Consider the following 22,532-nt stretch of genomic DNA (forward strand, 5'->3'; position numbering starts at 1 on the left):
CTCCATTGCAATTCCCCTGTCTTGATAAATCGGTTCTGTCTAGGTGGCAGGCAAGGTGAACACATTGTGTGGTTGCAGTTGGCTATGTGTTTAGAGGAGGACGATTTGAGAACAAGAGATATCCTGCAATGTACAGTGCTCTCCCTTCCCCAGACATGTGAGGTCAGCCAGCATATCTCTTCCACACTCTCACGCTGTCCAAAGTCTGAAGTCACATAGGTCATGAGCAAACATGTTTAATGAGTAAAGAAAGAACTGCTGGTCTCACAGACCTTTTAAAGGGCCTGCCCCCACAAGTTCAATATCTTGTTTGCTCTCCAGGGCCTGTGAAGCCCTCTGAGCCTACCCTACCTGCTCATGCCTACTAAAGGAAAGGACAGCTTTGAAAGCGGAAGTCTAGTTATCAGGAGTTAGTGCTTTTATGCACACCTGTAAAGAAGGAGGGGAACGGAATTCAGTGCTTTGGGAAGATCAATATGCTTTTGTGTAGAGAGGATATGTAGGTGTGGCTTGCAGAGTCTAATTAACAAGAGTGAAGTCTCGTGTAAAGAAAGTGATTTATTCTAAAGTCAGTTTAGGGGAAAAAGTACAGGATTCCTGCATAAGGGGACCACTTTGCTTATGGGGCAGAAACTGGGTACTTTTAAAGGGGAAGGCACACAGAGGAGGAAGTCAGTAGGTAGGGGGGCATCCAAGTGCTAGCTCTGATGCTTCATCTACTGAGCTGTAGAGCTGGTGACTGCTGATGCCTTTATGGACAGGACCAGGCCCAAAACTCCCCAGGTGGGAGAGAGTTTTTGTAGCGGGACTTTGGGTTGTAAATCAACTGTTTTCTCTTGAGGCTTTCTCCTGGTGGGAGTTTCTAAGCACAAAGATAAACTTGCCTTGTAGGGAGTGTCTGGTGAAGGGGAGGAAAAAGGCTATATTTGCATTTTTAAAGGGCCAAGTAGGAAGGGGCTTAAAAGACAAAGGTACTAATGGTGTATTGGATAATCTCTCCCCTCCAATCCCAGGAATGCATGTTTTGGATTCATATAGATGCAGATACAAATCCTGGCTTTGTTGATGATTAAAACTGACCAGGGGTAGATACTGAGTCTCTTCCATCTCACATAGTGGGGACAGTAATGAATACATCATAAAGTCATTATGACTAGATGAGAGGATATGTATAAAGTACTTGGCATAAAACAATAGCTAATATAGCAACTATTCATTCACAAAACACAGACAAAGGTAAGCATCTGATCCTCATATTTCCTCTTCAACTCTCTTCTCTCTACCCAGCTTACAGAGCGTTATCTATTGGGCTTGGAAGTGGGGGAGGATGCAGATAAGGAAAAAATGAATGCTGCCAGCTTATAGCTCTATTTAGATGTTTTCTGTCTTATTTCTGGATAATGCCTTCTGAAGTCAAGGAATTTGGTCTTCCTGCTCCCTGTTTCTGCAGTATTTGGATTATGGGCAGCTATTCAGGGCACAGATGAATGACGTATGTGAGAATATGTGTGGGGAACGTGTTCATTAATACTACATATTAGTCCATACCTAGTTTGCTATCACTGCCGAAGCATCTGGTTGGTCTTTGTTCCAGTAGGTAGCGCACTGTCCAGCGATCCTCAAGAGGAGGAGTTTTATTTTCTAAAAAGGCATCTACGGATGAAGAAGAGCATTGACCATGGTGGGAGGTGACCTGGGTGGAGTACAGACACTGCCTCTTCATTGCTACACTGCTAGGTGACCTTGAACATTTAATCCCTTTGAGCCCAGGTTTTCTCATTTTAAATTAGGGCAAGGGTCATAATAATACCTTTCTTTCAATGTTGTTAAAAAATTAAGTAAAGGCCATTAAAATTGCAGGTACAGTTTTTCTAAATCTCCCATACAACTTAATTATCTTACTATTGAAGGTTGCACATATAAAATGGGAAGTGAAAAGTTAACTGTTCTCCCAGACATTTTGGTAAGAATACTAAGGTGATAATGATGCCAACATAAGTAAGTAATTTACAAGAATAGTTCTACAGATTTCTGGTGTTTAAAGTTATCTCAAATAGGATTTCAAAAATATTAGCAAATCGTGATGTAGTCTGTATTATGGACTTCACACTCTTCTGAGCATTTCAGATTTATTATTTCATTTAATTCCATGCTAAGCAGTATAATCTTGGAGAAAATTTAGCTTTGATTTGAAATTTGATAAAATAATTTATATGTCTGCCATGGACTGAATTTTGTCCACCCAAAATTAACATGCTGAAGTCCTAGCCCATGATATGATGGTTTTTGGAAGTGGAGCCTCTGGGAGGTAATTAGTGTTAGATGAAGTCCTGAGGGTGGGGGCTTCATGGTGGGATTGGTACCCTTATGAGAAGAGACACCAGAGTGCTTGCTCTCTCTTGCACTCTCTCTCTCCCTGTGATGTGAGGTTGCAGCATGTTGGTGCTGTCTACAAGCCAGGAAGACAGCCCTCACCAGAAACCAACGATGCTGGCACTTTAATCTTGGACTTCCAGTTTCCAATACTGTGAGAAAATAAATTTATGTTGTTTAAGCCACCGAGGCTAGTATTTTTTATGGCAGCCCAAACTGACTAATACAATAATCTTAATGCTCTCTTTCTCTGTGGTTGGTTCTCTCCCATTGGCCCTGGGCAACATCTGTTGATAGAACTTTGCTTCAGTGTAATTGAAAAAGCAAGCAAACATGTATCAACATCTGTAAACGTTTTCATTCAGTCCACCATGGAACTAAAATTCATCCAATGTTTACCATGCTTTTATCCTCTTTTGCACCCACCTTCAACCAATACAGTTATTTCTAGAAAGAATTTGGGCAAGCTTCTGCCTTTGTTCAAATATGCATGTGGCCAAGAGGTATTTTTCCTCCATTTTTTTTTTGAAAGAAACCTAATGAGTTCTTTTCTCATCCTCTCTATTAAATTATAAATTCCTTGAAAACAGTATCATTCTTGTTATTGAGTGATATGCAAATTCTAGTCTAGCAACCTTGTATCTCTTGGACACTCAACACATACCTGCTAAATTGTACCACATTTTTTAAAAGGGGACCTCCGATCAGTTTGGGCTTAGAAAAATGGAGGATTTGGGAGGAGGGCGTGCCAGAGAGATGAGTCCAAACCCGAGGCCTTGAGAACAAAATGCAGGGAAAACCAAAGTGCAAACATCAAGGCCAAGTCCCAGGGCAAGAGAAGCAGCCTGAAATAAGGAGTCATTTGAAATTGGAGGGGAGTAGGAGCCACTCTGGAATGCAGACAGGAGGCCTGCCACTGCTGCTAAAAGTGTCGCTACTGTCCCTAGGCTTCCCGATAGGTCAGCTGGAGAATGGGATATGCCACTCACATATACAAGGCTGTTTATGTACAGGCTGGGGCCTGACATTTCATCTTTGTATTCATCCTCATGCCGTTCTTTCAACGGTGGTTCCTTCTCAACCTGGTTTGTTTATAAACATCCAGTACCGCAGTCCCCTGCACACTGTAGGGGTTAAATCTTTGTTGACATGAATTGCAAGTCATTGTCCATAGGGCTTGGGTGGGGAAGGAAGCTGGGATTAGCCTGGAGCCTCTGTAGAAGATCTGCTTCATCCTAAATTACATTCAGAACAGTAAATAATTCTTAGAATGCATTTCACAAGAGCAACACACTCATTTTAGTGTACTGGATATGGTCCAGGGAATTGTAATCTAAATTCTCCATTTCATATGGTCATGTTTCTAACATCGCCCAGAAAGGTCATTCCTGGGTTGCAATGGATTGAGAGGCAGGAAATAAGAACTCAATCTTGGCCCCACCACCAAATCATTCTGTCATTCTTGGTCCCTGAGCAAGCTGTCTCCCGACTCTGCTCTCAGTTACTCCATCTGGGAAATGGGAATAACAAACTCCCTGTTGAAAACATGAAGATGAATTAGAGATAACATTTTTAAAGTGATTTCCCAGCTAGAAGGAGAATGCTGCATATTTCATAGTTGCTCCCAGGGACAAAATCACAACATGTAGTAGTCGTTTTCTTTCCTCTGTAATTGAGAAAATCTAGAACTTGAACTGGGCAATTCATTGTTCTAATGTTTGAGAGGGTGTGAATAGTGATCTTAAAAAATCAGCCAGTCACAGCTGATGTTGAGAAAGGGTAAACACTAGGGGAATCAATGGGCTTTAGAAGGAGGCAGTAAAACCTCCAATAAAATAGCTCACTAAATCCCAGTCTTGGCTCTGGCTCAAATCCCCTCACTAGAGTGTTAAAGTATGATGGGAAGCTTCTGGCATTATACCTGGCACAGCACCACCCTGGGGTCCAGCTGGCCTTATAAAACTCTTTCATTTCTACACTCGGCTGCTCCTGTTCACCATGCAGGGAAGGCACCCACTGTGTGCTCTCCTGGTGAATGCAGGTGGTAGCCAAGGCGGAATGTCGCGCTGACTCTCCAAAGCATAGGGCCCAGTACCTTGTGGGAACTCGCAGATATCTGTCCGGGAAATAAATGAACCAATGAAGGTACTTGTTCCATGCAGCTGAAAGTTTGGGCAGTTTTCCTTACCCTCTCCTGGAAGAAGACACGAGTCCGTGCACACTAAAGGGACATTTGGAGGGCACCCAAAGCATGAGAGAGGTTCGCAGTAACAAAACTAACACCTATGTAGCAGCTGCTGAACGTGCCGGGAGTTTTCACCTTGTTTAATCTTCACAATAATCCCATGAGGTATGCTCTGTGATGATTATTCCCATTTTACACATAAAGTCAAGGCCCAAAGGAGTTTTGTAACTTGCCTAATGGTTAGGATGCTGGGTGATCTGAATGCGGGCAGCCTGACTTTGGATCCCACCCCGTTAACCACTCAATTACAGTGTACTTCAATGACCTATGACTCCTACCATAGGAGCAGACTTCGGGAGAAGATACCACTCGGTGCACTGTGCCACCGTCCCAGCATGTGCTCAGTATCCTGACACACTGGGGTAGGTTGGGCCTGGTGTTTCTGTTTCCTAATGGGGACATTGAGGTGCACAGCAGTTGTGTGTCTCACTCATAGTCACTTGGCTAACTGTGGCAGAGCAGGGATCAGGAATCTGGTCTGCTGGTCCCTGCCATGCTGCTTGGGGCTCTGCAGTTCAGCCACTTGTGCCAGAGACACTCACCTAGCGTACTTCTCAGCCCTGTCCCACCAGACTCCTTGGCCCAAGGCCAACAATAGTGGCCATGCCTGGCAATCAATTGGTAGACACCTGCTTTGTGTGAAGGACTTTGGGCACTAGAATAAAAAGCCAGAAATGGAAGACTTTGAGGAACATTTAATCCAACCTCTCATTTCACAAATGGAGAAATTGAGGCAGCTCATCCAAGGTCCCAAACTACTTGGTAGCAGTCTGGAACAGGGCCCAGGTCTCCCAACAAGACATGTCATATTCATTTGCTACTCTGCTGTGCTGTGCTGGGCAGTGGCAACGGGAGGTACCAAGAGCCTCTCCGTACTGTCTGTAGAGCCTCTCCTTTCAGCTTCTCACTGCCTCACTCCATGGCCCTGGCTACAGCCTACTCACTGCACCCTGTGGCTGTCAGTGCACGGGGTAAGCCCTGACATGTGGAGGGAAATAGGCACCCAGACTAAGGGATTCTCCCCAGGCCTGTGTATGAAAAGGATCCTCAGCAAGCCATCCATTCCCACTGCCCTCCTCCCACTCCTCACCAGAAACTTAATTAATCATGTTTGCATCTGGATCCAGACAAGACAATAGCAGGGATGTGTTTTTGGTTAGGAACTGAAGCTGCATTCGCAAAGGAATGTTGATTAGTTAGTGGTCGGTATCATTTTTCATGCCTTTTTAAGTTACAAAAATTTTAATATCAAAGCATTTCTCCCTGCACCGCACGTATCTATTTCTCGTAAGTGCATTATGCTGGCATAATTTTCTTCTCCTTCCTGCGGGCTCTGTTTATGAGATGATCCATCAGGTTGTCTCAGAGTCTCCATCCAGCCCTTCAGCAACCGGAGGCATTCCAGGTGAACTCTGAGCCCACAGCCCCACCCCGTGTGGAAGGGGAAGGAGAAAGGCAGGCTTAGGCTGAGATATGATACATTGTTAATCAGGGAGACAACAGTCACCCACTGCAGAGACAGCAGGCTCTCCCCCGTCCCCCACATTTCCTGGACCCTCATTATAAATGTTGCTGCTCTTTACAACAGGAGTGGGTCCCGGAAGAGAAGAAAAGAAAACGTCCCAAACCTCCTCCAGACCTGTAGATGCTGAGGTCAGTCTGAATGCTTCCATTCAGTCTTCAATTCTGCATCAGGAAAATGCCCTCAATATGGGAAAATCTTTGAAGGCAGGAAGCATGTCTCAATGTGTACAACATGCCCGTGTGTGCAAAACATGTCAAGTCACAGATGATAAGGCATGGCAGAGAAGCAAGGTGGGATCTATGTGGCACAGTCAGAAATCCGTCTGTATGCCCAGCCCTCCAGCTAAACTTCCCTTTAGACAAAAGTGGTGGAGGGGTAACAAAAGAGAATAAGGTGTCTCCTCCTTCTGTTCAGTGACCTTTCCGAAGGCAGGCCTGCAGTAACAAACCTGGCTGAGGCACTACGTGTACAGCTTGGACAGGATTGGCCAGTGGGAACAAAATAACAGCATGTTCTAAGATGCTCAGATGCAGGCTGATCTTCCCTCCAGCTGAGAAACCCTCCTGTGGTCACTGATTTCCTGAATGCACTGGCCTGAGGGCATGGGGAGGGCCTGTTACAGGACAGGATCACCAGTGGGAGTTCAGGGGATTCAGTATACATTTGTGTCACATTGGTCCCCAAAGCAGTTTGGGTTTGTTGAGGCAGGGTTTGACTTGCTGAGAGCCCAGCCCCAGGTCATTGTTGTTACTCCAGACACTGGGAAACGTGGATTGTGGGGTGAGATACTGAAGCTGGGGATTGGCCTGGAGACAGAGAGTACTCTGCACAACTCAACAGCAAAGTCACATTCCCAGAGAGCAACCAATTGATCCAAGAGTTATTTATTCAGAAAATGAACTGCAATTGTGTGCCAGGCACTGTGCTAGCGGTGCACCACACTGGGCCCATTGCAGGCCTCACCCCATGGTGGGTGGCCTGATTTGGTCTCATTATTTCTTCCTCTATCCCCAAGGCCTCTTCCTTGGTGCTGGCTAAGGGCTAGGCTGGATGTTTCGTTGTAGCCCTAAGGAAAATTTTAGTATGTCCATTTTTATACACAGAGGCACAGATGGTAAGCAGCTATGAAAGTTGTCAGAATCAAAATGGAGTCATTTATGTTAAAACCTTGGCAAATGGAGCCAGGGATGGCCATCAAGGGAGGGTTCTCACACATGAATGCCTGATAAGAACTGTCACAATACTTACTTGGCAGGGGAGATACCATGATCACGAAGATTTTCCGAAGGCGAGGCTTATCTATTGTAGTACGTTTGTACTGACCCCTGTGATTTACTATAGCTTTGCAAAAAGGCCACTGCAACCTTAGACAGAAAATACAGATTCTGTAAGGATGTTTGTCTAGCAACTGCCTGTCCAAGCTTGGACTTGTGCCACCCTTGTAGCCAAGGATAATTGATTCGAACAACTGTAATCCTCTTCCTTTTGTCTTTGTAAACTTCCCCTTGCCCCAATCTCTTTGAAAACGCTCATAATTTGCTATGGTATACATATTCCTATTGCAATGCTACTCCCAGATGAATATCATTTTTTTTTTTTTTTTGAAGAGTCTCCCTCTCTGTTTGTTATTGAGTTTGACAAAGCAGGGGTCGGAAGGCTATAGCTTGTGGGCCAAATCTGGCCTGCTGCCTATTTTTGTAAATAAAGTTTTATTGGAACGCAGCCATACTTGTTATAATATTGTTTATGACTGCTTTTATGCTATGCTGAAAGAGTTAAGTAGCTGGGAGAGAGACTGCATGGCCCACAATTCCTAAAATATTTGCTGTCTGGCCCTTTACTGAAAAATTTGCCCTGGTATAAAAGATTTTCCCATTTCCACTAGAGAATCAACGGTCAAATAGAAAGTATAGTCAGATTTCTTGATTTCTTTCCAAAGACCCAAACCACAGACTGACCTTCTCATTAAAAAGTTATTTTGTTTTGTCTTTAATATTTGTAATCTTCGTGATTCCTGCCTTTTGGCAGAAAATATCTGAAATATTTAATGGCTGCGATAGAAAGCAAAGAAGGATACATGTCTTGAAATCTTTAGCCCAATAACATACTTTAGAAACCAGAGGACAACTGCAGGCTCTGAATCTTCTTGGGGCCTGGTCTGAACTCAGGACCGTGGCCCTCCTCGGTTACTGACTTAAGGCAAAGGTCAAACTTTGGGGTAGGTTCGTGTTGACTCTAGACAGCGATCTGCGGAACACAAAAAATCAGGTAACTTATATTCTTGTATTATAAAATTTTAAAGTATTTATGTATTTTTTAAACCACAGATACAGGTTTATAAAGCATGCATAAACAAACCCTTAGGATATTGTGATAATCTAAAAATACCCTAGGGGAAGATGAAGCAATATGTAAATATTCTGTTTTATTATCCTCTGAATAAAAACAGATATTTTTGTGGTACTTTCAGGACTTTGGGGTAGGTAAATAGATATAGAATGAAGCCCAGAGATATTAAGTTCCTTACACAGGGTCATGTCATCCTTAGGTCCGCTAACCCAAGTCAGCCTCACTTGAAAGCCCTTGTCTTAAACATTCTGCTTGCTCTGTAGCCTTGCTTTCTAGGGGAGGGGAAGCTTGGTGCCTCTGTAAAGTTGGACTCATGAACTGGCTTTAGGATGCCCCTTGCAGCTGGGCTCATAAAGAGTCTTACAGGCTGGCTTCTGCAGATGCCTGTACCCTCAAGCCAAACACGAAGCTATTTTCTTGGCTCATCTCCCGGCCCTGGGTCTTTTTTCTGGTTTTGTTGGGATGCTGCTCAGTGAGAATTGCAGGATACCCAAGAATTTGCCAGAACTGAGGGTGCCTTCACACTTCTAGATCACCTTCTTTTTGGAGTACACGTGGAGTGGTCCAAGAGGAATGTGTTCGACAAAGATGAGGAGGGTCGTTGTATTCACGCACTCATGAATATCAAAGAAGAGGCACCAACTAAGTCTTCTGGGAAAATTTCCAAACTGACAGTGCAGTGAAGGAACAGCTGCAATCCCTGCACCTCCCATTCTGCTCAGCCCAGCACAATAGATTTCACCGAGAGTCTGCTCAGAGACAAGCCTGTATGGAGTGTTGGGAGCCAGGGTATCTAGGACCTTGGCCTATCCCTGCCAGGGATGGGGTGGCAGATACAGCAATGAAGCCTGCAGTGGGAGGATCTGAGGCAACTCCAGGGCTGGCATTGGGCACCTGCAGAAAATATCCTGCTGTTGGCAGGGCCTGACCACCTACTGTCCCTTTACTCACTCTAAGGCCCAAGACAGACACAGGTATCTCTTAAAGGCCCTTACAGCTCAAAGATTTAGAATCATCTCCTAATCCTTCATCTTGTAAAGAGGGATTGTCATTAGCTACGCGAGTGGATGGGCCTAGAATATACAGATGAGTGCTCAGTGGAAACCACTTCACCCTCGTAAAGCCACGTGAGAGAAGTAGCCCTACCTCCATTTTACAAAATAAAGTAACTCAGAGAGATGAACTGATAAGCCCTAATCATACAGCTTGTACATGGCAGAGCAGGGAATCCACAGCTCTGGATGCCAAGTTTCTACAGTGAGCTCTGAGGGAGGCCTGGCAGGGAAAGACAAGTTACAGAAGGGCAGGTGAGGGCCGGGCCTCCCATTCGGTTGTGCATGCTGACCCCTGTACTAAAACCTTGTAGGGACTGAAATTCAGCCTGGGTTCTGCTCCCCATGCCATGAGCCCCAGCAAGGTACTGAGCTCTCCAAGGAAGACTCTTTCTAATATGCACAGAAGAGCACTGGGGACTAGTGCTGCCCTGCTTGTGGGTGTGCAGGTAGTGAAGTCAGGGTGGGGAGGGATAGCAGATCCACTTCCACCTGGATGATGCTGGCAGGGTTATGGACTGACTTTATGATTACCCCCTTCGTACTGTAGGTTTTGCTGTTGTTGCTTTGAGTGTTCTCCTTACCTCTTCAACCACTCCTCTTCATCATTGAACACCTTTATGAGGTCATCTAGCAGGACATTTACCCAGCAAATGTTTTTTCCAAGACCAGGGCAGGAGATGAAGAAAGGGGGAAGATGAGAGACAAGAGCATATCGATGCTTTAAATTAAATTTAGCTCCTAATTTGGCTCATAATTTAATTAATCCTAATTTAATTAAATATCTCCTAATTTAAAAAGCATACCAATGTCTCAATTTGGAACATTCAAAAAATTTTTGCAAACAAAATGTAGAATTAGCCCATTTCCAAAGATCATGACAGAACGGAGTTTTAGGAAAGAGTAACAAGCACATATTTCAAATATTGTGGGCCCAAGAATAAGCTTGCACTCTAATTGAAGACAGAACAATTCGTGACAGACGCGCTCCAATTCATCAGATTGGTCAAAATCATAAAACTCTCGTGACATGGGGTACAAATGCAGTTTATATCTCTGTTTTTTCAAGCCCTTCCCCTCCTACCTAGTGAATAGTAAACCCAAGGTCCTCTTCTTTGCCTCCATCCTTACTCTGAATTGTCTGTGAATTCAGGGACTTACAGTTTCAAGATATAAGACCTGGAGTCTGACTGGTAGACTAAACATCCACTCCAGGACCCCTGCCAACCCCGAGGAAGAAGCCTGGACGTAGAGGGAGGAGAAATGATCAACTCAGGCCAGAGGCCATGGTGAGGCCTGCGGGTAGGGGGCTCAGAGCCTGGCACACAAATAGCACTTTATTTTCTGAATAAATAACTCTGATTACTACTTGGTTCATCTCTGGGAACACTGAGTTTGCTATTGAGTTGCTCCATCAAACTCTTGGTCCACAGGTCAATCCCTAGCTTCAATATCTCACCACGATCCACCTCTTTCGCTGAAGTCAGGAGTGACAGCAATTAACTCCTGCGCTGCAGCGTCCCCAGGGCCAGGTGCCACTTGAGAGACCCCAGGCTGGAGCGAGAACGTGAGGGCCCTGTGCTCCGGGGCAGGGCGGAGGGATAGCGACCTGGGGCATCCGTTGCTTGCAGGCCCGGCTAGGGCGGTTGCCAGCCACCGGGGAGAGGCGCTGGCAAGAGCCAGAGAGGATCCCCCGCAAGAAATATATCGCGTGCTGACACTTTTACGACCCAGGCCGGCTTACAGTACACAGGCCAGTGCACAGCTCTGCTTTCCCCTGCCCAGCTTGACATCACATGCTCACCCTGGGGCTGCCACTTGGAGTCAGGAAAGCCCATATATTTCCCTCCTCAGATAGGCCTAGTGGTTCTCGTCAGGTGCAGAAAGCCAATAAATCACCAGCGAAGTCTCCGTGTATCTATCAGTCAGGAGCCTGTCATCCTCCAGCCTTGATCCACATGAAAGCCGGGAGCAGGAGGGGCGGGGTGCAGGGAGGGGGGCGCGCGGGGGTGGGGCGCGGTCGGGCCTCGGACACCTGGCTGGGAGCTGGCGGGAGGGCTCGGGAATCTGCGAATATTCACAGCTCCAAGGGACCCCGGGGGAAATTTACACCTCCTCCCCCTCCTGCTTGTGCTTCCTTTCGCTTTGAAGTTCTGTGGCTCTGCACTGGAGTTGGGGAGGCAAGTCCTCCAGCCTGGGGTTTTTAATATTCACATCACGTCCTCTTTGCAGCTACTTTGGGAGGAATGAAAGCTACAAAGGACGTTTGGGTGACCTCCCCACAACACAAGGTGGGGTGGGTGACTTCAGACCACACTGCCCTGTTTCCAGTCGCCATGGGTGACCAAGTAGTTGAAACACGACTGGGGACTTGGGTGCCAGTTCTTCTAGGCAGAAGGGCCTTCTTGGGTAACTCCCTTTTCAGTCCTCAGTGTCTTCCAGATAGCAGTACAGTATCTGTGGAATCCGATGGACCTTGATTTGAATCCCACCACTGCTACATTCACCTTTTGGACTTTAGTACATTTACTTATACTCTTCATTTTCAATTTCCCCATGTCTAAATGGGAATACAAGCCTCTAGTGCACAGAATTAGTGTGGGAATTAAATGCGGCAATATGTAGCAATTGCTCAGCACTGCATTTCATGTAGTAAAACCATGGAAAGGAGATAGTTGCATTTTAATTATTTTCCTGATCTATGAAATGTTGGTTTGGGACTAAGGCCATTCTAACTTTCAGCTGCTCGCCCTGAGCCAATAGTGCAGCTTGGGCACTGGGTGCTACCGTTGCATGGCTCCCACTCTGCCAGGAAGGCCTGACCTCATGCTGCCATTTACCATGAGGCTCCTGAGCATCATAGGTCAGCGAGGTCTGGCTCTGCTTTTGATGAGTGCCTTTCTTTGGAGCCATTTGGGGAGCCTCTTTTTATGTCCTGGTCACATCTGCACGAGAAACACTACAGGTCATTGAATAGGAGACCCCATGTCTCACAATGAGAACCTGAGTCTTCAAAGACAACAAGGGAAGGGCTCTTGATCACATGGTCAGCTGTGCACCTGGGACTGGAACTCAGTGGCCTTTTCCCATTCTGCAGCCACACCAACATGTACAGGTGTTACTGGAAAGGGCTCCCCATCCAGAACCCAAGAGAGGGTTCTTGGATCTCACGCAAGAAAGAATTCTGGGAGAGTCTACAGAGTAAAGTGAAAGCAAGTTTCTTAGAGAAGAAACAAAAGAATGCCTACTCCATAGGCAGAGCAGCCCCAAGGACGGCTATATGCTAAACCAGGGGTGGATTATTCATGAATTTTCTGGGAAAGGGAAGGGGAATTCCTAGAACTGAAGTTTTTTCTTCCTTTTAGACCATATAGTGTAGCTTCTGGACATTGCCATGGCATTTGTAAACTGTCTTGACGCTCTAAGGAGTGTCTTCTTTCGCATGCTAATGCATTATTATTAGCGTATAATATGCAGTGAGAAGGATCGGAGGTCATTTTTGCCATCTTGGATTTGGTGGGTTTGGGCTGGTTTCTTTACTGCATTCTGGTTTATCAGTGAGGTCTTTGTGACCTGTATCTTGTGCCAAACTCCTACCTCATCCTGTGACTAAGAATGCCCAACCACCTGGGGATGTAGCCCAGCTGGTCTCAACCTCATTTTACCGTGCTCCTATTCAAGATGGAGTCACTCTGGTTCCAGTGCCTCTGACATAGGTACTACATTCACCATGTAGAGGAGCAAAAGCAGAAAGTTCCCTTAATGGGCTGCATTTCTCTCAATATCTCTCACTCAGGAAACAGTTTTTTATAATCTACTATGTGAAAGCCACCTGTCATTTCACCTCTCTGTTGTCAGTTTCTTCAGTTATAAAATGAGGGGGCAGGAATACCAGTGTTTTTCAATTGGGGGTTATTAGAATCTGGGGCCAGGACTGTCGTGCACATTGGAGAATCTTTAGCATTTGGAGCTTCAGACATTAAATGCCAGCAGATCCCCCAGGCATTGTGACAATCAAAATCGTCCTCACATTTCCAAAACCCTTGAGTTAAGAACCGCTGGATGATCCTGATTACTTTCCAGTTTTAATATTGTATCAATTGAGAAGTCCTGGTTCAGGTACTAACCAATTACCCCTGCTGTGACTTTTGGCTAAGCTCTTTAACCTTCTTCTTCTTTTAAATATCTGTACCATGGGAATAATCAAACTCGTCCCATACTGTCTATGTTACACAGCTGTTGTGAAGATATGATTACAAGAAAAAAAAAGTCGATGTGAAAACATTAAAGTAGTCTCTGAAGGTAAGTTACCATCATTATTATGCAAAATTTTTTTGCAAAATAATTTTTAATTGTGTGAAAATAATTACCCTTAAATTTTAACTAATAATTACAATACCCTTTAAATCGATTTTCTTTATTTAGAAAAAAGAAAATAGATTAAAAGAGTAAATGATTTACCCAAGGCTATGAAGCTAGAATTTGAATGCAGACAGTCTGACCACAAAAACCTGTGTGCTAAATAGTGTCCTCTGTTTCTTGTTCATGTGGGTCAGAAAGGGCTTCTCCCCAGATCAGAGCATTTTCTGTCTATAAATGACTTATGTAGGAAGCTATTAGATTGTTGTTTATCAGTGCATTCCATCCAGGGGTGGTAGTGATCTGAAGAAGGGCTCTCATTTTTGAAGGGAGGTGAGTCTCACTCTGTTGACTAGGCTAGGGTGCAGTGGTATGATCATAGTTTCCTGCAGCCTCCAACTCCTCGCCTCAAGTGACCCTCCTGCCTCAGCCTCCCAAGTAGCTGGGACTACAGATATGCACCACTGTATGCCTGGCTAATTTATTTTTTATTTTTTTAGAGAGGGAGTGTCACTACGTTGTCTAGTATTGTGGGAACTGGCCAGCAGTCCGCAACGCAGTGGGGCTCTCTCTTTGCTCCCAGGCGGATTGGCAGGTCGAGAAATAATAGATACACACAAGATAGTGAAAGCTGGGTCCAGGGGGGTCACCGCCTTCTTTCTATTCCTGATATTGAATGTCCTTTACCCTCCATACAGACACCAGGCAGATTTTGCTTTCTTTTAAAATAACATGCTTCCTCTGATGAGTGTAGTCATCTACATTCATTACAGAAATATTCCCACAGGAATATTAGAGAAAATTCCCATAGGAATACAGAAAAAAAAATTGCAAAGTTCTCATTTCCTACACCAAAAAAATCCAAGCTTCGAGACCAAGTGATCATGGTCCCTGAGATATGGCCTTTCCTGACTATTCTCCTAACAATGCACTGGATGTGCCAGCATTTATTATTAAGTTTAGTGAGGGCGGGGGTAGGTTAGTGAGGGATTTAGGGTCATTTGATTATGAGGTGAGATGGTCACATGGGGATGAAGTAATTCTTTAACATAACGTCTGTATGAAGAAGTACAGTATACAGAGGTAAGAATTTACAATATAGTGTGTGCATCAGTAATTTCTAACAGAGCCTTAAAACAGAAACACAGTCTTTCCATAACATATGATTAGCAAGCTATTAATCAGCAGTAACAGTTGCAGCAAAAGCTGGTTACAAACAATCCATAGAAACAGCACGTGAAGTTAGACAACCGGTTAGACTAGAAATTCTCTAACGCGGTGAAACCCCGTCTTTACCAAAAAAACACAAAAAACTAGCTGGGCGAGGTGGCGGGGGCCTGTAGTCCCAGCTACTCGGGAGGCTGAGGCACGAGAATGCCGTAAACCCAGGAGGCGGAGCTTGCAGTGAGCTGAGATCCGGCCACCGCACTCCAGCCTGGGCGACAGAGCGAGACTCCGTCTCAAAAAAAAAAAAAAAAAAAAAAAAGAAATTCTCAGAAGGGAGTATGAACCCTGAAGAGGCCTAGAAGAGCCGCGGCAAGATGAGGGCATTTATAGCCTTATCTTATCCATATGGACAGACGCCCCCCATGCCCCCCCGGGGGTCGCATTCCATTCTCAGAGCTATGAACATCTGCTTTTCTGGGATAGGAATCTTGGTGATGTGAAACCTCCCTGACTGCACGTCCATTCACAGGCTCTCTGGCAGGGGGAAGCACATCATGCACTGTTGGCTCATTCTGGCAGTCCAACCTGGCATTGTCTTTACACAATCCTGCATGCAACTTTGTATTTACAATAATCAGGAGCATTTCATCTTTTATTCCATAGCAATAGTTTCAGGGGGTCTCCCTACAGTCTAGGCTGGTCTTAAATTCCTGGCCTTAAGTGATCCTCCCACCTCAGCCTCCCATGTAGCTGGACACCCAGCAGAGAAAGAATCTAAGCCACTCTGCTTAATTGTCTCCCTTAGTGTGACTCTCACTTTTTGGTCTCTTGTGCCTTCTCCACTTCCTCTGTGAAAATGAAGGCTTCTTAAGTTCATTTAAATCTTTTATGGTTATCCCATTACTTGCACACAACTCTTTGTTCCTACTGTCTAAACAAACACATATACACAAACACACACACACACACACACACACACACACACACACACACACCCCTAGAACCAAGGTTGCCAGATTTACCAAATAAAAATAAAAGATTCCCAGTTAAAATTGAAGTTCATATAAACAATAAAATTTTTAGTATATCTCAAATATTGCATGGAACATACTTATATTAAAAATTATTCATTTTTAATAGAAATTCACATTTAATTGGGTGTCCTGTATTTTATCTGACAACTCTAATCATAACTCATATTCCAGTGCTCTCCAGCCTCGCTCTGCCCCTCAGACAGAGAGCAAGAGAGGAGCAGGGCTCTGTATGAGACATGATCAGAGACCTCCAGAACACAGAAGTCTCTGTTCTAAGGGTATTTTCAGTCTAGCTGAGAATACAGAAGTCACAAGAGGCAGCTGCTTGACACTTGACTTGCATCTCATGTCAGCACCCGCTGGGAGTCTCACTGGACTGCTTCGTCTCCTGCTACCCACATCCACTCAGTCCCTTACTCCCCTCTCCTTTTCACATCCTCTCAGATATATTCTCTTCTCTGCATCTCCAATTTTGGTCCACTTTCTCAACAATTTGCAATTCTCCTAACTTGGCTTCCTGTTTCTATTCCTGATATTGAATGTCCTCTACCCTCCATACAGACACCAGGAAGATTTTGCTTTCTTTTAAAATAACATGCTTCCTCTGATGAGTGTAGTCATCTACATTCATTACAGAAATATTCCCACAGGAATATTAGAGAAAATTCCCATAGGAATACAGAAAAAAAAATTGCAAAGTTCTCATTTCCTACACCAAAAAAATCCAAGCTTCGAGACCAAGTGATCATGGTCCCTGAGATATGGCTTTTCCTGACTATTCTGGCTCTGCCTGACATAATATCACTCAGACTCCATCAGCTCAAACTCCATCTACACAACCACGTTCCAGTTCCCTAAATAACAAGCCATGCTTTTTGTCTGGTAGGCCTTTGGAAAACCTTTTTCTTCTCCTCCCTAGAAGCAGCTTCTTCCATTAGCCACCAGTGGGCTCTTAATTATACTTCAGAACCCAGTTCCAGTGTTATTTCCCTGACCTTGGCTTCCCAAAACAGACTTAGAAATAATCTCCTTAGTGCTCCTAAAGTCATCTGAGCTTACACAGTCTTTGCAAATACCTTTCTTGCAGATATTTAAAAAAAATAATGTGTTGCAATTGTTTATTTACACATATATCATCCCATGTAAACTTAAGATCCTGAAGGATAGAGGCCATGTATCTCTTAAGTCTAGCAAAATGCCTCATGCAATTAGGAGCTCAATAAAATGTTCATTAATCATTAAATTACTTAAATAATGGGACCATTTCTTTTCCTGTGTGTTTTATGCATTTCACTGATGGCCTCACACTAATTGTTCTACCAATGAAATGCTGGTTTGAATGCTGCTGTTACCTAACACTTGTCGATGCAATTAGATTATAAATATCTGTGATCCCCCACAGTGTACCTTTCAGGGCTAGCCATAAATAATTGTTGAATGACTGAATTATCTTCCTGCAGACCTAGTGGATGATACACATGGCGAAAGGTCCCAGATAAAGTTTCAAGGACTTGGGTTCCAGTCTCTGTTTTTCCAAGCTGAGGACATTACTATAGCTCTCTGAGTCTTGGTTTCCTTTTCTATAAAGTGTGAGGGTGGGTCCAGGTCATCTGTTAGGTCCCCTAAATTGTTAAAGGGCAATGAATTTATAAATAATCTTATCAGTTGTGACTTGCTAATAAGCTGCTCCTTCTGTCTTCGTGGGGAATAAAAGGAACTAATGTTTGTTGCACACCTGGTATGTGCTCGTCAGCCCCTGTCCTAGGAACTTTCCATGTTTCTCTGTTCAAGACAGGAGGAGAGCATCATGTGACACAGGTGACATCTACAAATCAGAGCATATTCCTCTACACCCTCATCTACTCTCATGTGTTGAATATTAAATACTGTGTTAAAAATCTCTTGAATTCACCAGAATATGTTGATTAAGTAGATAGCATTTCCTAATATGGGTGGGCCTCATCAAATCAGTTGAAGGCTGAAACGAACAAAAAGGCTTACCCTCCTGTGAGCAAGGGGGAACTCCTCCTGCCTGAGCTCCTGAGTTGGGACACTGGCCTTTTCCTAACTTTGGACTAAATTGGGGTTTTCTTGGGTCTTGAGCCTTCAGACTGAACTATGCTGTTGGCTCTCCTGGGTCTCCAGCTTGCTGACTGCAGATCCTGGGACTCCTCAGCCTCCATAGTTGCATGAGCCAATTACTTATAATAAATTACTTATAATATTACTTATAATAAATTACTTATAATAAATCTCTCTCTCTCTCTCTGTGTGTGCGTGTATATGTGTGTGTGTGTGTGTATATATATATACACACACACACACATATGCACACACACACGTTGGTTCTGTTTCTATGGAGAACCCTGATTAATACAACCTGTCAGGCAATGATCAGTCCAGCCAGCCAGATGTCAAGGGCTCTTGCCAAGTTTAATAGCTTGGAAGAGGAATTCAAAGCCTGCCCTGTTTCTACCCTCTTCTGTCCCATCCATCTCCTTGGATGACCTCAGCAGGGCCAGCCTTGGACTTCAGTTTGAAACCCCCTCTCCCCTGCTATCTACTGTCTGTAGATATTTTCCCCTGCTAACTCTTCAATGTCCTTCCATTCTGATTTAGAAACTTCTTGCAGAAAAGGGAGCTACCTCAGGTTTCCACACTATTATCACTAATATATAATCATAGATTGTAATAATTACACTATAATGTTAGTGCTAATGGCTAACCTTCATTAACTGAGTGCTGTAAATGAATGATCTCATCTGCTCTCACAACAACTCTGTGTAGTAACTACTGTCAGACATATTATAGGTGATAAAATTCAAGCACAGATAAGTTAAATGCCTTTCTCAAGATTCAATAGCAAGTGACAGAGCTGGGTGTGAATTCAGTGAACTCGATTCCAATCTTGGGGTCTTGAACAGATAATCCTTAAAGTCTCATTTCACCCTGATATTCCCCAAGTCTCTAAAACCATTCATACCAAGGCATGAGTTGTCTGCCTCTACTACTCTGTATTAGGGCCCAGGTTTCTAGGGCCGCTACTGCTGCTTGAAAGTATCAGAGGTTACATAAGCATGGGGGAGCAGAAAGAGACTGGGCCCAGGAGCCACAAAGCTTGAAAATGAGCCTCCGCTACATGGCAAGCCATCTGTGGTAACTTGGGCTCATAAACTCTGAATCTCAGTATTTTCTTCTCTTAAATGGTAATAATCATGATCATGCCTGCTTCTCATAACCCACAGCATTATTCTAAAGATCAGGAGATCAAGGGCATGTGAGAGTGCTTTGTAAATTGTAAACTGCCATACAAATATGAATTATTATTGTTTCCAGCTGGAGTTGTCTGGGCCTACTTCAATGAGGGCATTATAAATGATTGATAAAACTTTATATGGTATCTGTGCTTTAAGGGGGGAACTAGTCTTAAGCCAAATGGCTAAAAAATCTGGTATGGAATGTTGGTTGCAGCACTCTAGACAGAAAGATTTGGGCACATGAATAGGGATTGGGCCCAGATCCAAGATACTGGTCAGCTTAACTTAGATTCTAGGGTTAGAAAGTGCTATTAAATGTTGATTGCTATTTAGTTATTCACCGAACAGATCAAAGAAAGTAATAATAGAAAATGTGTGTTTGAGTGCTTACCCTGTAGCACACTTTGTTCTAAGTATTTTATATGTACATGTTATTTAATCCTTACAACAATCCAGTGAGATGAATATGTCTATAGATAATATGACTATTCCCATTTTCCAAATGAAGAAAATAAGGCTCAGAGAATTTAGGAAACTTTTCTAGAGTCACACATCTAATAAGTAGTGGTAAAGTTTGGATTTGAACCTGGTCATTCTGACCCTAGAGCCAGAAGGAACAAAGAAAGGATGAAGGGGGGAGGAGAAAAGAAAAGAAGGGAAAGGAAAGGGAAAAGGAAAGGGAAGGGAAAGAAAAATGAAAGAAGGATGGAAGGAAGCGGGGAAGGAAGGAAAAAGGAAGGAAGGATGGTAGGAAGGAAGGAAGGGAGGAAGGAAAGAAGGAAGGAAGAAGGAAGGAAGGAGGGAAGGAAGGGAGGGAAAGAGGGAGGGAAGGAGGGAGGGAGGGAGACAGGGAAGGGAGGGGAGGGGAGGGGAGGCAAGAAGACTATATACTGAGTGCTCCTCAGGTAGATTATAATGAGACCTAAGGAAGGAAATGACAGAGATCTGGAACCAAATAATCTCCAAATAAAACATGTCTTGAGGGAGTCAAAAAAGGTCCTTGGCCTATTTTGGCCTATCAGGAAGTGCGTGTTCACTCTCATGTGTATGAATAACAGTGGAGCCACAACACTGTGATAAAAATTGAAATTGTGCTATGGAAATACAGAAGAAGGGTGAAGGTGAGAACTGGGAAGGCCCTCTGCCAGATATGATGTCCAGGTACATCTCAGATAATTGATATGGTCTAGCCAGGCACAGAGTCAGGAAAGGAGGCATGAGACTGCACAACACAGGTGGAACTACAAGGAATTAGGAAGTATTAATATTACAATTTTTTTTATAATTTTTTTTTTTTTTTTTAAGACAGAGTCTCGCTCTGTCGCCTAGGCTGGAGTGCAGTGGCTGGATCTCAGCTCACTGCAAGCTCCGCCTCCCGGGTTCACGCCATTCTCCTGCCTCAGCCTCCCGAATAGCTGGGACTACAGGCACCCGCCACCTCGCCTGGCTAGTTTTTTGTATTTTTTTTTAGTAGAGACTGGGTTTCACCATGTTAGCCAGGATGGCCTCGATCTCCTGACCTCGTGATCCGCCTGTCTCGGCCTCCCAAAGTGCTGGGATTACAGGCTTGAGCCACCGCGCCCAGCCAGAAGTATTAATATTACAATGCAAAAGGCAATGTGGGAGAGGTCAGACAGCAGGCCGGAGATTCAAATAGGGTCCAGGCCATGTGTGCTAGGACGCCTCTGTGACAAGCCAAAAAGTTCAGGCTTTATTTTATAGGTGACAGAGACTCACAAGTGGTTTTAAACATGGTCAGATTGTAATTTAGATGATCTCCTCTGACTAGAGTGGGGAGGGGGGATTTGACGGGTGGAGGACAGGGCAAGAGAGAAGAATGGTCAAGATTAGATTCCACTAGTCCAGGCAAGTCTTTACAGAGCTGATGAGGAAGATGAAGAGATGTTTAGGAGATATTTTTAGAAGCATTTCATGATTCACTGTAGTGGGGTGGCAATGGAAAGTTTCTGGGCTGATTCCTGTTCTTGGTTCAATAACTTGAGAGTCTGCTGTGCTACTAACAGAGGTATGGAATACTAGAAGCGGAGCAGTTCTGGGAAATGGACTTGTCCAGAAGCAGATGGGAACAATAAATATGAAACTCTGGGAAGCAGTGAGGGATAAAGATGGCTATTTGTTTTGTTAACAAAAATTGTTTATTAACTACTAGATGTTGATATAAGACTAGGTATTAGAAGTCAGGACAAGACAGGTCATATTGCAGTAACAGACTACCCCACATCTCAGTGACTTAATGCAAAAAAGGTGTTTATTTCTTAACTCATACTGTCAAGTGTGTGTTATTGAGGGAATCTGTTTTGCATCATTACTTAGGGACTCAAGTTGACAAGGTTGCATCATCTTGTAACTTCAGTATCTAGAACATGAGTGCTTCTCAGTCACTCGGGAAAGAGAGGAGAAAGACTAAATAATCACAGGTATGCCTTTTAATTCCTCAGCCTGGAAGTGACAAAGATAATGTCTGCTCACATTTCATTGACAGAATTGGTTTTATGGTCCCACCTAACTGCAGGGACTGAGAAATGTAGAGGTGCGAATGTTACTTGTGGTGAGTGTTACCGTCTCTGCTGCGTGTCATCAGCATATGGGAGGTGATTAAATCTGAAAGAGTAAGGACAAGATCAATCAAGGTAAAGCCCACAGAGCGAAAAAAGAATGGCCAAGGACAAAACCCAGGGAATCACCTTCTGTAAGTAAAACAAGGAAGAGAGGAGCCCAAGGATGACACCGAAAAGTGACATGAAAAGAGTTAAGAACTATGAGCCAATAGTGTCACTTGAGCCAAGGAAGTATGTCTATACAGAGGTGTAGAGTAGCAAATACAGCCTGGAGGAGCAGAGGGATAAAGACTGAAGTCTCCACTGCATTTGGCCATCAAGAGGGGGCTGGATAACGTCTTAATAGAAGTGTCTCCTTGCAGTGAATATTTACCTAGGTTTTTGTTCTAGAAAAAAATGGTCAGTTCTAGAGCTGTGTGGGACAGGGCTGTGTTCCTGAGGCCATAGCCCCCAGAAGTCTTCTGAAAGTGACGGTGGCAATTCAGGTAGGTAGTCTGTCTTTAGCTCACAATATCATTTGAAATGTTTAATACATTAGCAATTGATGATTAGCTAACTGGGTGAGATAAGACCTGTAAAAGTATAGACCCTG

Source organism: Chlorocebus sabaeus, chromosome 20, assembly GCF_047675955.1.
Source record: "Chlorocebus sabaeus isolate Y175 chromosome 20, mChlSab1.0.hap1, whole genome shotgun sequence".
Classification (NCBI taxonomy): Eukaryota; Metazoa; Chordata; class Mammalia; order Primates; family Cercopithecidae; genus Chlorocebus; species Chlorocebus sabaeus.